We start from the raw sequence: 17710 nt of genomic DNA, 5'->3' as shown, positions 1-17710 counted from the left end.
ACAATGTAATAATTTGCATTGAGAAGAATTTATATTGATAGCTTTTGTATTTGAAGGCCTCTTGATATATAATATTATTGGTTTTGCTATCAGTGGCAAGAACTGTGATCTCTTTGCCAAAAATGTAAAAAGTTGTCAAGGTGTCTCTGGCCAAGCGGAAGGTAGGTACTCTCCAATGTCAAACGTTGGCACTATATCTGATCGTGATGGGAGAGCGTCTGAGCACGTGGCCGTGATATCTCCGCCAATGAGCAGCTACCCTCTAAAACACATGTGCAGTCATATGAAAAAGTTTGGGACCCCCTCTTAATTCTTTGGATTTTTGTTTCTCACTGGTTGAGTTTTCACAGTAGCAACTTCCTTTTACAGTTTTTCTCGATTGGTTTGGCTCATTTCTTGAAACCGAGATGACATTCTCAAAACCATAAGGTCATTTGGCCAAACAGTCTTACAGTGCTGCCCAACATTATAGCTCACTAGCAAAACAAAATATCTTACCCAGAACTCTTCGTCCATGCTTCAAAAGCAGATTCCTTTCCCATATAAAAGGTCAGTACAGTCAGAATAGCACAGATCCTTCTCAATTGCCTTGGCACATGTGCATTCATTTAGTGCTTTTGTCAGAATACCCCGGATGGTTTAGCACAACACCATGGATCCCCTGCAAAAGCTCATATCTCTCCCAAAAGAGTTTATCCATGTGTCAAAACTAAATATCCTTCCCATATAAATAGTCAATGCCCCCAAAATGCATTATACCTTTGGCATTGTTTAAGCACTGCAAGTCAAAATGCTTAGACGTTTTGTCACTGAGGCACAGGTCTAGCAACAGAATACCACTATGAATAAAACCAAAAGATTTTACAGTAAAATCAGCCTCCAATAAACCACTCATACTCAAGGAAACTGTAAACATTTTTATTCGTACAAAGAAATGTTAACATTAGAGAACATACTGTGAAAAGAAAACATATACAGGATTCTGTAAATGTGAACAGTTATAAACACAAACAAAAAAAACCAAAAAAACTCTAGCCCACCATACTGTAAATAAAGTCTCAGAACTATAGTACAGTAATATTTTCAGTGGTCGCCATTGTCACCCTCTCTTTCCTGGCCACCATCCTCATCCTCCTGGCCATCGACGCGCTGCTCTCTGTCAGGCCATAAATTCTCATCCACATCAACGGATATTTTCTCGTGCGATGCACGCATGCTCTAGTCACACAAAGCTGGATTCTGAAGGTGAAAAGGATAACATAAAACAAAAAAAACAGTGGTAACCATGTCTTACTGTAATAGTGTTACAATGATAGACAACCAGTAGTTGACTTACATGCACATACTGGTACCGCAGCCCTTTCACTCTGTCAGAGTTTCTCTCAAATGGTACCCTGTAAATCTGTTTCATGGTCATCTGATGTTTCTTCAATACCCGGTCTATTGTGGAGATGCTGATAGAGTTTATATTTTGGAACATTACATTGTCTAGCAGGATTGCATTACGAATCTGTCTCAGTGTGATGGCATTATTTGCAATGACCATGTTGCATATTTCTTGTTCTTGTTGTTCATTTAGAAGTTTTCTTCTGCCACCCACTTGAGGCTGTCGTCCAATCCTAGACATACAGGTCAAAGGTCAACACTGTAAATTTGTTACAAAATGAGTTACCAATGTAATTGTACTGCTGTCGTATGGTACTAGAAGTGTGATGCACTGCACAGTGACTGGAATACTATTCACAGTATTTTCTCCATTTTTTTGTCTTTGTCATTTTTATAGTATCATATAACATCACATGACGATATTACAGTACTCTAGGCCTACACACACACCAACACTGAATAGTTCAATAGCATAGTTCTGTACCTGTTTTCCCTGCGAAAGGTTTGGATGATGGAGGAGACTGTAGACCGAGGCACATTAGGCTGCACTCGGCGACCTGCCTCTGCCATTGTGAGGCGATGGTTTATGACGTGGTCAATAAGGGTGGCCCGGATTTCATCTGGGACATCATGGTGCCTCCGTGCTCCTCGGCCTCTTCCCCCTATTCCTCCACGCATTCTCACTCCTCCTTCCTCCTCTTCCTCGAGCAGGAAGTTGCTGTTGTACTTGGCGAGGTGCTTCCATGTTCACACTGCAAATGAAACTGGCCCCGCGCCAAGCTCTGTCTATATACTTTTGGCAGCAGTCATAATCATAGACAACACCTGTCAGGTATCTGAACAACCTGTTTGATTGGTCATCTGAGAGGTGGGAAACTACTCCTTCGTTAGTTCTAATTTCACCTGATTGATTGTCAAGTACTGTCATAACTTTATCAAATGTTCCAAGATATTCTTTCATGGTATTATATCTTTGACTAATTTTGACAGTTGAACAGACAATTGTGCATATGATGACTTACACAATGAAACCATGCTGATATGTTTTGGAGTGAGTGACCATTTCACTGAAAAATCAACTAATCAGTTTAGATCGGCAAGATCTATTTATTTGGAAAATGTGCTAAATGTGGGCTCATTGTGCTAACTGTAGCTACTTGTACATAATCATTTGAAAAGAAGCACAGAGTCACTTGAGACATGTACTAAAGCATTTGCAATTTGATTAAACCAATGAAAAATGACATTCTGTTGTGAACAATTGCAAGGTGGTTTGGAGATTTGTCCATGTTATTTTGAGAATGTCATCTCGGTTTCAGGAAATGAGCCAAACCAATCGAGAAAAACTGTAATATGTGACATGCCTTATTGAAACAGTAGGATTTCAGCAGTGACATTAAGTTTATTGGATTAACAGAAAACATGCAATATGCATCATAACAAAAATTAGACAGGTGCATAAATTTGAGCACCCCAACAGAGATATGACATCAATACTTAGTTGAGCCTCCTTTTGTAAATATAACAGACGCCTCCTATAGCCTTTGATGAGTGTCTATATTTTGGATGGAGGTATTTCTGACTGTGACGCCATTCCAGAACATTGTAATTCTCCCTCTGGATGAATGCCTTTGTAGATTTCGAACTGTGTTTTGGGTCATTGCCTTGTTGGAATATCCAACCCCTGCGTAACTTCAACTTTGTGTCTGATCCTTGAACATTATCCTGAAGAATTTGTTGATATTGCATTGAATTCATCCGACCCTCGACTTTAGCAAGGGCCCCAGTCCCTAAACTAGTCACACAGCCCGCAGCATGATGGAACCTCCACCAAATATGACAGGAGGTAGGCAGGTGTTTTTCTTGGAATGCGATGTTCTTCTTTCACCATGCAAAGCACTTTTTGTTATGACCAAATAACTCCATTTTTGTCTCCTCAGTCCAAAGCAAAGGGCTTCTTTCTCATCACCCTGCCATACAGATGTTCTTTGTGCAAATTGCGCTGAATTGTGGAACGATGTACAGATACACCATCTGCAGCGAGATGTTCTTGCAGGTCTTTGGAGGTGATCTGTGGGTTGTCTGTAACCATTCTCACAATCCTGCTCATATGCCGCTCCTGTATTTTTCTTGGCCTGCCAGACCTGCTGGGTTTAACAGCAACTGTGCCTGTGGCCTTCCATTTCCTGATTCCATTCCTTACAGTTGAAACTGACAGTTTAAACCTCTGAGATGGCTTTTTGTAGCCTTCACCTAAACCACGAGACTGAACAATCTTTGTTTTCAGATCTTTGGAGAGTTGCTTTGAGGATCCCATGCTGTCTGTCGCTCTTCAGAGGAGAGTCAAAGGGAAGCACAACTTGTAATTGACCACCTTAAATACCTTTTACCACTCATGATTGGACACACCTGTCTATGAAGGCTTGACGAGCTCATCCAACCAATTTGGTGTTGCGAGTAATCAGCATTGAGCAGTGACAGGCATTCAAATCAGACCCACATTTTTGCACAGCCAGTTTTTTCACATTTGATTTAATTTCATGCAACTAAATAGTACGTCACTAAAAATCTTTGTTCGGAAAATGGATCATCTGTGGTGGGCTGGTACCTTGCCCAGGGTATGTTTCCTGCCTTGTGCCCTGTGTTGGCTGGGATTGGCTCCGGCGGGCCCCCGTGACCCTGTAGTTAGGATATAACGGGTTGGATAATGGATGGATGGATGGATGGATGGATGGATGGATGGAAGTTGACGATCATTTTGAAGCAGTAAGGTGGGAGGCTTCCCTGTGGACCCGCAATTGCCCCTCGGTTCATTTTGTATCTTCTCAGCGCACCACATTGTAGCAACAATCTCCCCCCGTGAAGCCCCGATCACATCAAAGCAAAGAAGGTGCAGGGGGTCCCCCCATGAAATTCTGATCACAACGCACTTCACATCACATTACACTTCACAGCCGCCTCTCTGGTGTGCCACGCCATACACCACATCAAAGCAAGAAGCGGGGTTCGGGGTCTCCCTTGTGAACTCCCCAAACACATCTCACTCTTCTTTACACATCCCATATTTTGCATGAAGAATACACTTCCTGTTGTGTGGTGGGAACGCAACACATGCAAGAGGCCGGGGACCCCAAGTAGCACAGGGCCAACTTCAAAGAGGAACTCATCGCTTCCTGAAAACAAAGTTCCTGTGGTGGGAAAAAAAACATTTTTTTTCCACCTGTGATATGTCATCTACAGACCCCCAAACCTAGGCCTCCTGTTTACTACCAGACTGTGCGTGTCTTGTTCGAGAACGAGCCATCGATTACTTAAGAGATCGAGAAACCTCTCAGTGCACCCGAACAGAAAAGCAACAAACATCCTGAAGGTTTGCTGCAATCCTGAAGTTAAAATGTCATCCCAAGAGCGGCCAGCTGGCCCAGCGCTATAACATCTGAATCCGTGTGCACTTTAGATTCCTCATTAGAATCACGTGTGGTGAAGTTCCTGAAATCGAGCCATCGGCAGCTGCTTTTCAGAGAAGCTGTTGCTGCTTTTCCGAGGGGCTCGGATTTCAAGAAAATACAAAGCCTGGCCTGCCAGCCAACCCTTGATGGGCTCCGCTGCCGGACTGAAGGTGTGGATCAGATTTAACAAGAATGAAGGATGTCTGCGCAGTTCATGGAGTGCCTGATGGAAGGACGGGATTCTAAAAACGTGAGCACGGGTGGGATGGTGGAGCCGTTGGTGACGTCATGGGGGTTAGAGCCTTGACTGCTGAATTGGATTGGTGGGCCCCTCTCAAGTGAGCTGTCCCTCCTGTTCATTGCTAGAGGTGTGGTGACCCTTTACAGCAGAGGTTCTTAACCTGAGGTCCGTGGACCCTAGGAGGTCCATGGATGTGTTTCAGGGGTCCGTGAGGGTCAGATAAAAATGAACATTCAATATACAGCCTGGCACTGTTGATTTAGAGTAGATGTGGTAGTAGTAGTAATGGTAGTAGAAAAAGTAGTAGTAGTAGTAGATCTGTTTTAATTTACACAAAAGGATTATATTTCATAATTATAATGACTGGCCATTACGTTTTGCATAACAAAGGAGTGATTGTTTTAGATTGTTTACTTTAAAGTTTAATAATACTTTGTGTATGTCATATATGTATGAGACAATCAGATCTCGATAAATAAAGTAAAATAAATAAAGTACATTATATTCATTGCAGGCAGAGTTGTGTTTATGTGAATATTCCTGGGGAAGGGGGGTCCATAGTTTTCATTCAGATTCTTAAAGGGGTCCGTGAATCAGAAAAAGTTAAGAATCACTGGGTTACAGGGGCAGAGCAGCAGTGTGGCCCTCTAGTGGCAACCTTGGGAGGCTGTCGATAAAATGCATCATTATTATTATTATTATTATTATTTACTAGGGGGCTCCGCCCCCTGGTAACTTCACTCGCCCACCCCCAGGTTTGGTTTACTGGATATTCAATTTAAAGAGATTGTGATTTTCCTGGGAATTGTTACATATGCATTATTTTCACTTTTACTTTAAAACTTTTGTAAAAAACAATAATTGTCATTTATTTCCAGCCCCAGGCGTGGTTAAATCTCTTTCTCGTAGGACGTATAATGCTGCTCGTGTTGTGAAGGGGAGGCAGGTGAATGCATGCTAAGGAGATACCGTCAGATCATCTGCTGTCTTTCTGCTGCTGCCGGCGAGCTGCGTGTTCTGTTTGTTGCACTGCACATTGATCATTCAAAAGCCTGTACAGCAGCTGTCTTTTTGCCACTTCGTGTCTCAGGCCCCTCGAATTGTGTATGGGTCTGAAAACACACTAAGGGGAAGCGGTCGGATCATCTGCTGGCGAGCTACGTGTTCTGCTTGTTGCTTGTCGTTGTTTTAAGAGCTGGCAGTGCATGAAGTGTGTCTGCCCAAAGCATTCCAGCAACTGCTAGGTTTGATGTCTGTGAACTTGTTTTAAATGTTGTCTCACTGCCTTGTCTCACGGAACGTCAAATTGTCTTGCTAAAGTGTTAAAGTGTCTCTCGTCAAATTGTCTTGCTAAAGTGTTAAAGTGTCTCTCGTCAAATTGTCTTCCGAGAAGATCACGTCTCGTCTCCCTAGTAGATTTTTTTTTATAATAGAGAGATTGTTATTATTATTACTAGCGACTGGGAGCCCGATCGAATCAGGCTACAAATTCAACGTTTGTGAAATGCATACTTTCTCTGTAAAGAATTATTTGTTTTGTTAAGTCCTTGAAATGATTTTGTTACCATGGCACTGATTTGTGGTTAAAATAGACCTTTTCGGCCGCCTCAAGGCACAGGCTGCTCAATTTCTTTCAACCTGTGCTGCATTTGCAGCTGCTCGATCCTCTTCAGTCGCTTGTGCACGGCTGGCACGATGTCTGTCAGTGTTAGTAGCATTCTGTAGCACATGTTCTTCATCTGTACTTTGTGTCTGATTTGCACAATTTCTTTCAGCGTTAGTAGCATTTGTAGCCGTACGCTGCTCATCCGTTTGTTGTGCTCGTTGTGTACTTCTGGTCGCATTAGCAAGTCTACGTTCCTCGTCAGTCATGTGATTTTGTTTCCTATGCATCCTTCCCGTGGTCGCTGCTCTTGTGGCTGCTCGAGGTATTGCTGTGAACACATAGTATCAAATTATATATAAGGATTATTATTATTATTATTATTATTATTATTATTATTATTATTACTGGCCAACACCCATTTTGGTGCCTCAAATGTTAGACCTGTTTCTGGGTACATTTGACCTGCTGATTTCAAAAATGGCTTCTATCAGTTCTGGTTTTTAAGATACAGAACATATGCCACATACCAATCTTCACTCGGCTCGCCCATTAACAATCAGAATATTTTAATGCAGTGTTTAAATGAATATCTTTTAAGCATGAAGGAAACATATCTCACTATTATATAAAAAAATCCTGTGACGAGATGAGACGAAGATTTTTTTCAAGTCCCGCGAGATGAGACTTTTGGCCATGAGATTGTTTCAAGTCATGCCCTCCTCTCAACCATCTACACCCACTCACACGGTCCTCTCACCTCTCATTCATGTGAATCCTTTTGACAGACACAGTTCTTGCTCTCTCAGCTCTTATAGATTTTAACATTTTCCTCACTTTAAGATCCCAAATAAAGAAGACTTATTATGTCCAAATCATATTGAAGAATTTCATCACAAAGGGTTGTCAACAGAAGAAATGAATTCACGGGCAATCCTAGCACAGAGAAGCGATGAAGTCAAACGAATTGACGCCAAAATTGTTGATCGGTTACACGGCAAATTGTTTAAAATGTGTGTCAATAGACTCTGCTGAATCAGTTGGTGGTGATGTTATGGAAGATGAAAACAACAACTTACAATATCACGAGGAATATCTACAACCGTTAACACCGTCTGGTCTTCCAGCGGCCGAATTACTGTTGAAAGAAGGATGTATCAAAGAAAGGTAATGTAGCACATCTTCAGGGGAGATCTTGATCTGCCATTTGTATTAAAATGTTTACAGTTTCTCGTTAGAATAGCTTTTGCAAAGACAATTAACAAACCTCAGAGACACACATTCGAAAAAGTCGGTTTATTTATTAGAGAGAAAGAAAGAAAATTCACTCATGGGCAGTTAAACGTTGCGTTGTCACGATGAAACTCCAAACACAGAATCAAAATTCAATGCGATATTGATGAAAAGTTCATTCAAAAAATTGTTTTTACAGTAAAAGTGTTAGTTTAAGAAGTATTGCGTGTTAATTTCAGAGCCAAACTGAACGAAATTGTATTACGCAACATGAAACATAATTTACTTTCAAATTATTATGTTTTACTATTTTTTCCTACGGTTAATTACTTGCTCTAATGTAAAGTAGTTAGTTCAATTATGCATATGTAACAATTCCCATGAAAATAACAATCTGTTTAAATTGTACATCCGCTTCCCCATACGCGAGTGGCAGAACTGTGAAGTAACGGAGGCTGGCCCAGGGGGTTGGTGAGCAAAAGCCCCCTAGTGTAATATTAAAAGAAAAGTGTACTACATGGAAATCTACTTATTTCATACCAAAAGCATAGATTTGTGATGCAAACTTTCCAGTCATTCAACACACAAGAAACTCCTTTTGTAAGACGTCCGAGAGTGGGATACGACAGGACAGTCCCGCTGTGGCGGACCCGGCTGGGACACCTCCATCCTGGCAGGACCTGGGGAGCAAGCGTGGCCAGAGCGTTACCTCCCCCGGATTGCTAGATGGCAGCCCCCCTGGGTTGCAGCGAGCGGTGCCTATGACTCCCGCAGGGTTTCATGGGAAATGGAGTTTGGTGCAGCCATGTTGGGAACCATGGGTGGTGCCAAGGGGTGTTGCACCAGCTGCAGAGCCCTCATGGGCAGTTCTTCTGCCACACCTGGAAGTGCTGCCGGAAATGCGTCATCAAGCAGCTGGAGCACTTCTGGGTGCCTTACAAAAGGAGTCAGCAACTGCTACCCAGGGAGTCAGGAGAAGGGGAATGCTAGCTTGCCAGGAGGAATGGAGGAGTAAAAAGAAAAAGAGAAAGAGAAGAAGAAGAAGAATTTGTGTGGCATTGTGCTTGTGTTTTTGGGACTGTGCTAGACTTGTGGTAGACGGTGGAAGACGCTTCCCACAAGGGAGAAAAAGAAAATAAAAATTGTGTGTGCTTGGAACTTGTGCCTTCTGTGTCGCGTAGGGTGGCTGGTGGCGCCCCCTGTTGGCACCACACTGCATAATATTCCAACAATATTCTGCCATCAGGTGTGCATCCCATCTTCCTTGGTATCTGGCTTCCACTGATTTTATGTCTCGGTGAAATCGCTCACCTTGCCCTTCGCTTAAGTCACCAAGGTTCTCTTGAAAGCGACCTAAGTGACTGTGCAGATGGTAAGGACTGTAACACTCTTATTACAACCAAGGCCGTTGGAATGAAAGAGCATATCGTCTACTAATTGCGTGTTGTTGTCTGCTTTCTTGTTGCCAAGAAAGTTTTGCACAACATGACCACATGAAGACCAGGCAGATGATTTGATTTCATTCATTGATGCTATGAAATGTGGGTCGTGGTCTGATCTGTAGACCATCGAAAATTCCTGCCTTCAGGTTTTCCTTGGTAAGTCCGGGTAACGTCTGCGCTGTTCATGAGCCGTCTTTATTCAAAGCCTTTACAAATTGTTTCATCAGGCCTGGCTTTATATGTAGTGGTGGCAGTAGGATTCTACCTCGTTCTACCAAAGGTTCATTGATTACATGTTGTCCTCCAGCCACCATGTATTCCCTTTTCTTGCCCAATGTTCATGTTTGGCTCTACTATCCCAAAGGCATAAAAAGCAAGGATACTTTGTGTGGCCACTTTATTGACCAAGAAGAAAGTTAACCATCTTCAAGGCTACACAAATCACCCATTGATGTTCTTGGTAATTTACCTTTTCCAAGACTATAGAGATGGCCTTGTACTAAAATTTGATAAATTCAATCCTATCTAAGAAACTAGAGCTGATGCGGACCACAGGAACAGGCCTAAAACCAAGACACTGTGGACACTACATGGCACTGTTGTCCCTTTAAACCCAACAGACAGATGCACAGGACACAGGTTAAAAGCACCAAGAAGAAGTTTATTCACCTTTTCTTCTTATACAGTGCCTTAAGCACCACAACCACCAATAAACAAGCAAATACGCACAATAATCACTATTCTCTTCTCCTCCACACCTCCCAGCAAGCTTCGTCCACCAACCACCTGACTCTGGCTCGTTTGCAAGGTCTTCAGCAGTCCTTAAAATAGTCCTTGACCTGGAAGTGTTTCTGTTTTTCTTCTCACATGACTTGCTAGCACTTCCAGGTCAGAAGGAGAACTTAAGTTCTTTAATGAGCCCGGAAGTACTTTGGGGCTTCTGACCTTTAGACAGTACTACTTCTGGGCTAGGTGAGAATTTATTCTCCCTCCATCTTCCCACAGCATCCCCTGGCGGTACCCACGGTGCCCAGCAGGGTTGTGGGAATCAGTCCAGGGGAGCTGTCATCTAGCGTCTTGGGGTTGACAGTGTCCTCCGGCCTTCCCCCATCCTTCCATCTCAGGGGCATCCTGGCCGGGTGGAGCTGCCAGCCGTCACTAAGAAAAAAAGTTTTTTTGTTGAGCTCTTTATTATTATTATTATTATTATTATTTACATCACAAGTGTTATGATTGGCAGCTTTAATTCATTTTTGTGGGTTCCCATGAACTCTTGACTATCAATTGTACTTTGGATTCACAAAGTCTTCAGACCCCTTCACTTTTTCATATACCGTGTCACACACGTGCGATTGGGAGACAGCTAAAAGGGCTTGAATGACAGTAATTCCACACCAGACCAGGAGGTGGCGAGGTGCACTGATTTTCTGTCTCAATCCCTTGCAGACCATCCATGGGATGTCCCACAGGGTTCTGACGCCACTGATGATGTCATTTTCCGGTTAATGACATCACTTCCATTTTTTTATTTGTCACTTCTTGTTCCACCACCACTGATGACGCCACTTTCGGTTCCATAGCTATTGATGACGCCGTTTATGGTTCCGGCACCACTGATGGCATAACCTCCGATTCAGGTGCCACTGATGACATCACTTCCTGTTCTGGCGCCACTGATGACATCACTTTCCAGTTCAGGTGCCCCTGATGACATCACTTCTGGTTCCAGTTCCACTGATGACATCACTTTCGGTGTCAACATATAAAGCCGCCATCTTTAGTTCAGTTCGGTTTTGGACTCATGCTTGTGAACGTCTCACATTCATTTAATCACTTTTGCAGCCAAGGCATATTATATGGGTGGCTGCCCCAAACCTTCTTGATGACTTTGTGTCATTTTTGTGACAACCACTATGTTGAAGCCTTATGTTGAAATCGTTTAGCTTCATTGTTCTCCTCATCGAACAACACTCAGTGCCTCAGAATGACAAAGTAAAAACAGGATTTTTAAAAATATTTTTATTGAAAATAAAAAAAACTAAGATATCCCATTGACACAAGTACTCAGAGCCTCTCCTCGGTCCTGCAGCAGCAATTCCAGCCTGGAGACTTCTTGGGTTTGACACAACAAGCTTCACACATCTGGATTTGGAGATCTACTGCCATTCTCACCACAGATCCTCTCAAGCTCTGTCAGCGGACATTTATTTTCAGGGCTGATCACTTGGGTTCAAATCCTGGCTCTGGCTGGGCCACTCAAGACACCTCACCTGTGTTGTCCTTGTTATGCGTCCCATTCTATTGATCATCATTTAGATGTTCCTACCCCTTGAGTGAAGTCCACCTGAGTGTGGTCAATTTAATGGATTGGATATGACTAGGAAAGGCACTCGCCTCACCATAGAAGGCCCCAGGGTTGAGCAAACACCAAGCCATGAGGTTGAAGGAATTACCAGCTGAGCTTAAGGACAGGATTGTGTCAAGACACAGCTCTGAGGTAGGCTACAAGCAATTCCTGCAGCATTGAAGGTTCCCAAGAGCACATTGGCCTCCATAATTCTTGAAAGGAATGTGTGCAATCAACACAACTCTTTCTAAAGCTGGCTAGGCGGCCAAACTGAGTAATCATGAGAGAAGGGACATGGTGAGAGAGGTGACCAAGAAGCCAATGGTCACACTGTTTGAGATCTAGAGAACCTGTTAGGAAATGGGTTAAAGAAGGACAACCATCACTGCAACACTCCACGTGATCTGCACTTAATGAGTGGCCAGACAAGAGTGTCTTCTTTGTACAAAACACATGGAAGCCATCTTGTAGTTTGCAAAGACTGTGAGAAATGAGATTCTCTACTCTAGCATCTTGTCTGGAGGAAACCAAGGTGCCACTCATCACTCAGCAATAGCATTCCATCAGCGAAGCATGGTGGTCGCAGCATCACGCTGTGGGGTTGGTTTTCAGTGTCAGGGTTTTGAGATTAGACAGGATTGTGGGAATGCTGAAGGGATGACCCAATGAGAACAGCAGACTGCACAACGGGACACAAAGGAAGGACAACACAGGAGTGGCTTAGGGGCAACTCCGCCTTGAGTGGCCCAACCAGAGTCTGAAAATGAGAGAACTTGAGAAGAAAATCTCCAGAGAACAACGGCAGTTTAACAAGTTTAACAAGAAGAAATATTTTTCTTTTTTTGCCTTTTATTCTACGTGTGTAACAACCTTTCTTTACTCTTGTGTGGGCTGTTTGCTTTGAAATTTCACTAAATTTGATAAGTGATCGGCTCACGCTCGATCCCACCTTACTTACCAGCAGCTACAATCTCCAAAGCCAGGTGTTTGAAGCTTGTCAGCTCCCCAAACTCCCAACACACAGGCTTCGACACAAGATCACTATGAGCAAAGAGGATTTTTATTGTGGGAAACTCTTACAATTAAGTGTTTCGCACCCCACAACCAGCGCTTCAACCTTCAACAATTCTCTCTCGCTATCAGTAACTCTTGTCTCTTCCTCTGCACCTCCAAGCAAACTTCGTCCTCTTCTTCCCAACTCTGGTTCTCTGAGTTGAGGTTGGCAGCTCTTTTTATATAAAACCCAGGAGTAATTCCAAGTGTCCCAAAACTGTGGTCCGGGAACACTTCTGGGTCATGTTGGAGCCCAACAAATTATGGCTTGCTAGTTTCTCAGGCACCTCCTGGTGACACCAATGGAACCCAACAGGGCTGAGATGATGAACTACAATTCCCAGTGTATCCTGTGGGAATCCGTGGTGGTACCGTAGTTCAGGGGGACAATGTCCTGAGCACACTGCTATCCCCTGTCCTTAAATGCCTTTCATGTCCTGGCCGGGTGAGGATCACAAAAGAATGCCAGTCCTTGTGCAGTGTCCCTCACAGTGGGTACTTGTAAAGCCTGGGCTCCATCAGGTCAATGGCTATCAGAAAAAGGGGAGAACTCCCAGTACTTTAGAAAGTCATCTAATGTGACATGTCCTGTCATTTCTAGTCGTGATTTCTGACACCCACCCACAGGCAATGAGAGCAGCACAGCAGTTCTCAAATTTGACATCCCCTGCTACTAGAAGTCGAGTAGCATGACATCGGCAGTAGTCATACGAATGCTAACAAAGAGAGATGGGAAGGGAGTCCTCCATGAAAAATGTAGGCCTATAGTTTTGGCCTAACTAAGGTTTTGTCACAAACTCGGATGTCTTTTAATTTTTTTTTCTTTTGATGATTTTTTTTCATGAAGCATGTTATTATGAATATTGTTTTTGTTATGATGGTAGTGTGTTTTCTAGTTCTTTAAATTATGTACCATTCACACTGCTCCACCAAGACGACATCTCACCACATCACAGAGTACTCAGACGACACCACCATGATAAGTAGTAGAGACGAGTCGACACACAGACGGGGGGCTGTTGTTGTTGTTTTAATCTGCGTATCCATTCATTGCATCTCCCCCCTTTTGCCATCTGTCATTATTCACTTGCTTGCTGTTTATTGTTCACAGATGACCGGGTGCTTTTAGCCATATTTGTCTTTGAATTCTGTGTCTTTCACTTTGATTGTCTAGTATTATATGTCTTAAATACTGTATTTGTATATGTTTTACATTTTAATTTTATTCTTTTTTTTTATTTCACTAAATCCAAAGAGTTGCGGTTCAGCCCCTAGAGGCCTGTCCACCCTTCAAATGGTGGGAGAGGAGGGTGAGGAGGTTGATCCAGCGGAGCGTCATTTTGTTAGGAAGCAGCAGCAGCACAGAAGATGGTGTAAGGAGTGCAGGCCTCAAACATACCACAAGAGCCAACCCAGGACCTTACCTGCTCTGCCTGGAAACAGGCCTCATCCCAGGCCGCCTTATCTGTTATTTATGGATAGCTGCACCACAAAGGTGACACTCTTCTTGTTTTTCAATAAATATACATTTTGCACTTTTAAAACTCAAACTTGCTGTTGCCTTCTCACTTGCCCAGTCCATCCTCAGTTTTGACTGTCGATGTCCTGGAAGACGGGCACCCAGGGCATTATAACACGCTGTGAGCAAGGTGGACCTGATAAACTGACAGCACAATGTATATTAGAACATTGTCCATCATTCCAGTTATTGTCCAGATGGAGTCTGGATGCTCTCTTCATACCCATGTGAGAACTTCTCCAGATTCTCCTCTACTTTCTTTCCACAGCAATCAGTTTCAGTTTTTTAATAGTAAAAGAACAGTCAAGGAGGAGGTGAAGTGCACCATGGATAATAAAGAAGTATTAAAACCATGCATACAGTGAAATAGCAGATGGTCTAAACTCACATTTTTCTGAAGTCTTCACTTGTGAGTAAGTGAACAACATCCCAGCAGTAACAGGGATTACTAAGGAGGTACTGAGGGATATTAAAATTTAAAAACAGATAGAAGTACTGCTCAGATTAAATAAGATGAAGTCAAACTAATCACCAGGACCAGATAATATTTACCCTTAAGTTCTTGAGGAGGTTAGCAAGTACAAATATAAACCCCTGACGTATATTTTTATAAGTCACTGCACACTGAGGAGTCGTAGTGGACTCAACACTATCAACTTAAAGTTAAAGCAAAAGGAGATTAAAATTATGAAGGGAATTAGTCCAGTGGATCGAGACGGTGACTTTAAAATGAGTTCATGAAGAACACAGGGACACAGCTGGAAACTTGTGAAGGGTAAATTTCACACAAACTCTAGGACATTTTTGTTCACACAGAGAACCAGAGACACATGATGTAAGTGACCAAGTAGTGTGGTAGACAGGAGGACTTGAGGGTCTTTCAAAACTCGACTTGATGTTAATTTAGAAGAATGAAGTGGACAGGACTGGTGTGCTTTGTCGGGCTGAATGGCCTGTCTTCGTCCAGATTGTTCTAAATGAGTGTAGGTGTGTGCCCATGTGTACAATGGCCGGGCACCCCATCCAGTTTTGTTGATGATCGATGATGCTGGGATAGCTTGGGCTCTCTGTAATCCCGAAATAGAAAGGCAGGTTCAGAAGGATAACAAATGAATGGCGGTGCAGATGGCTGGAATGCTGGCGAGAGGTGCTGGGCCGTGTCATCTTCGCGTCAATGGCACATTCCTTTGCATCGTACTTATAATACAACGCCACTCTTCTGGGATTAACAGCATCTTTGTGACAAATCTGACAGCCCAGCTTGCAACACAACATTATAATTAAAAGCAAATCCTCTCCAGAATTTCCCTCAGCTGTTTTTCTCAAAAAAGACAACTTGAAAGGATGCGTGGCGGGTCTCTTTCTCATTACAAGGCAATGCTGTCTTACAGAAGCGACTCCATACTCATTATGGAAAGCCAAGAATGCATCGTGGTGCTCCTTGAAGGATGCCATTTGTATACGAGGCGCTTTATTCGACTCCCAGGGCTTTGACGAGTGATCGTCTCCCTGCAGGTTTTCATCACGCATTGCACTGACCCTTCTGTCAAGCCATTTCTTTCAGTACCAAATTTTTACAGTGCAATGGTTTCCCACTAAGGGCTGCATTTAGAGCTTTTCTGAAGTCTTCACTTGTGAGTAAGTGAATAACCTCCCAGCGGTAACAGGGACTGCTAAGGAGGTACTGAGGGAAATTTAAATTGTATAGAGAGAGGTACTGCTCAGATTAAATAAGCTGTAGTCAAACCAATCACCAGGACCAAATAATATTTACCCTTAAGTTCTTGAGGAGGTTAGCAAGTACAAATTTAAACCCCTGACGTATATTTTTATAAGTCACTGCACACTGAGGAGTCGTAGTGGACTCAACACTATCAACTTAAAGACAGTGTTAAGAACGCTAACAGAATGTGAGATTATATAGTGCCCTGACATGTGCAGTCCAAGTCCAAGGAGGTTCTGCTCAAGCTTTATAACACACTGGAGAGGTCTCATCTGGAGTACTGGGTGCAGTTTTGGTCTCCAGGTTACAAAAAGGACAAAACAGCACTGGAAAATGTGCAGCAAAGAATGAACAGGCTGATTCCAGGGGTACAGGTAGTGAGTTGTCTTCTTCTTCTTTGTCTTTCGACTGCTCCTGTTAGGTGTTGCCACAGCAGATCATATGTTTCCATATCTTCCTGCCCTCTGCATCTTGTTCCTTTACGCCCACCACCTTTATTTCTTCTCTCTCTCAGCTAACCTCTCTCTCTCTCTCTCTCATTTCTCCTAGGGCACGAAGTAGAAAATGGCCGACAGTGGGGTAACTCGCGTTGAAATCGTAATTGAGGAACTCCAAGCACTTGATGAAAAGATTCAGAAACTCCTGTCCCGACGGAAATACCTGAGAAATCTGAAGGCCCGGCTGTTGGATAAACCGTCCTTGCCATCTGGAACCGCGTGAAACATCAACCCAGCGTTGTGCCGACCTCACCCAGCGTCTCGTAGGGCGGCGCGCTGCTGACCTCGGTGGATTTCAGCTATGCAGGCGGGGTTCAAGGCCAGAGCGCCTCCATCGGCACAGGCGAGCATTTTATCTCAGAACCGGTTTGACCCTCTACGCGTCCCCATTTCGCCTTCAGCACCTGGTGATGTATTAGTGGTAGGTGATTCCATCGTTAGAAACCTTAATGTCGCATGCCCTAATGCAAAATCGTTTGTTTCTTGTTTTCCGGTGCTCGTGTCCGAGATGTAATGAAGCGTCGCCAGCAGTCTACGAGAAACACAAGGAGAGGGCAGTTGGATCAATCGTCTTGCATGCGGCGTAAGCGATATAAGGCACCGACAATCAGAAATCCTGAAGGCTGACTTCGCAGCTCTGATTAGAGACACGAAGGAGAGGACCTCGGCAAAGATCTTCGTTTCGGGTCCACTACCTCTCGTCAGACGATCCAACGAGTACTACAGTCGTCTGCTAGGGTTGAACAACTGGCTACAGGGTTTCTGCAAGAAGAAGGATGTCGGCTTCATCAACAATTGGAATCTCTTTTGGAAAGGCGCGTCTCTTCAAGCGTGATGGCCTGCATCCGAACAGTTTCGGCCGGGTCCTCTCCGAAAACATATCGAAGGTAATTCGTTTTTCTTGACTATCTATCTCTGCTCTTAACCCCGTCCGAAATAATACTGTTGTGCCAGGACATGATGAATGTTTAATAGAGTCTTCCGTTAAAGTTCACACCATTAATACTGTAATAAGCAATCTCAATGCACGTAGAAAACCTAGGAAATACGGCATAAACTCCAATAATCTAATTAAAATCACTATTTTAGAGGAACAATGTATTAAAACTATAAAACAGATCAGATTAAACAAAAATATACACAGAGCGCTAATAATAATAATTTAGTTCCTATTCCAAATAACAATAACGCACATAGTACTCATCTCTGCACCTCCA

General features: G+C 43.3%; 1 long non-coding RNA gene across 1 annotated transcript; it reads left to right on the top strand.

The window, feature by feature from the left end:
• Nucleotides 1-4972: 4972 nt before the first annotated feature.
• LOC120514927 lies at nucleotides 4973-16584 on the top strand. Its single transcript, XR_005630546.1, has 3 exons — nucleotides 4973-5085; nucleotides 14010-14249; nucleotides 16546-16584. It is a non-coding gene; the product is annotated as an uncharacterized LOC120514927 (long non-coding RNA).
• The last annotated feature ends 1126 nt before the right edge of the window (nucleotides 16585-17710 follow it).

The sequence above is a fragment of the Polypterus senegalus genome, chromosome 14 (genome assembly GCF_016835505.1).
Source record: "Polypterus senegalus isolate Bchr_013 chromosome 14, ASM1683550v1, whole genome shotgun sequence".
In the NCBI taxonomy this organism is placed as follows: Eukaryota; Metazoa; Chordata; class Cladistia; order Polypteriformes; family Polypteridae; genus Polypterus; species Polypterus senegalus.
The sequence above is the reverse complement of the archived record's forward strand: the minus strand, read 5'-3'. Positions and strand labels throughout refer to the sequence as shown.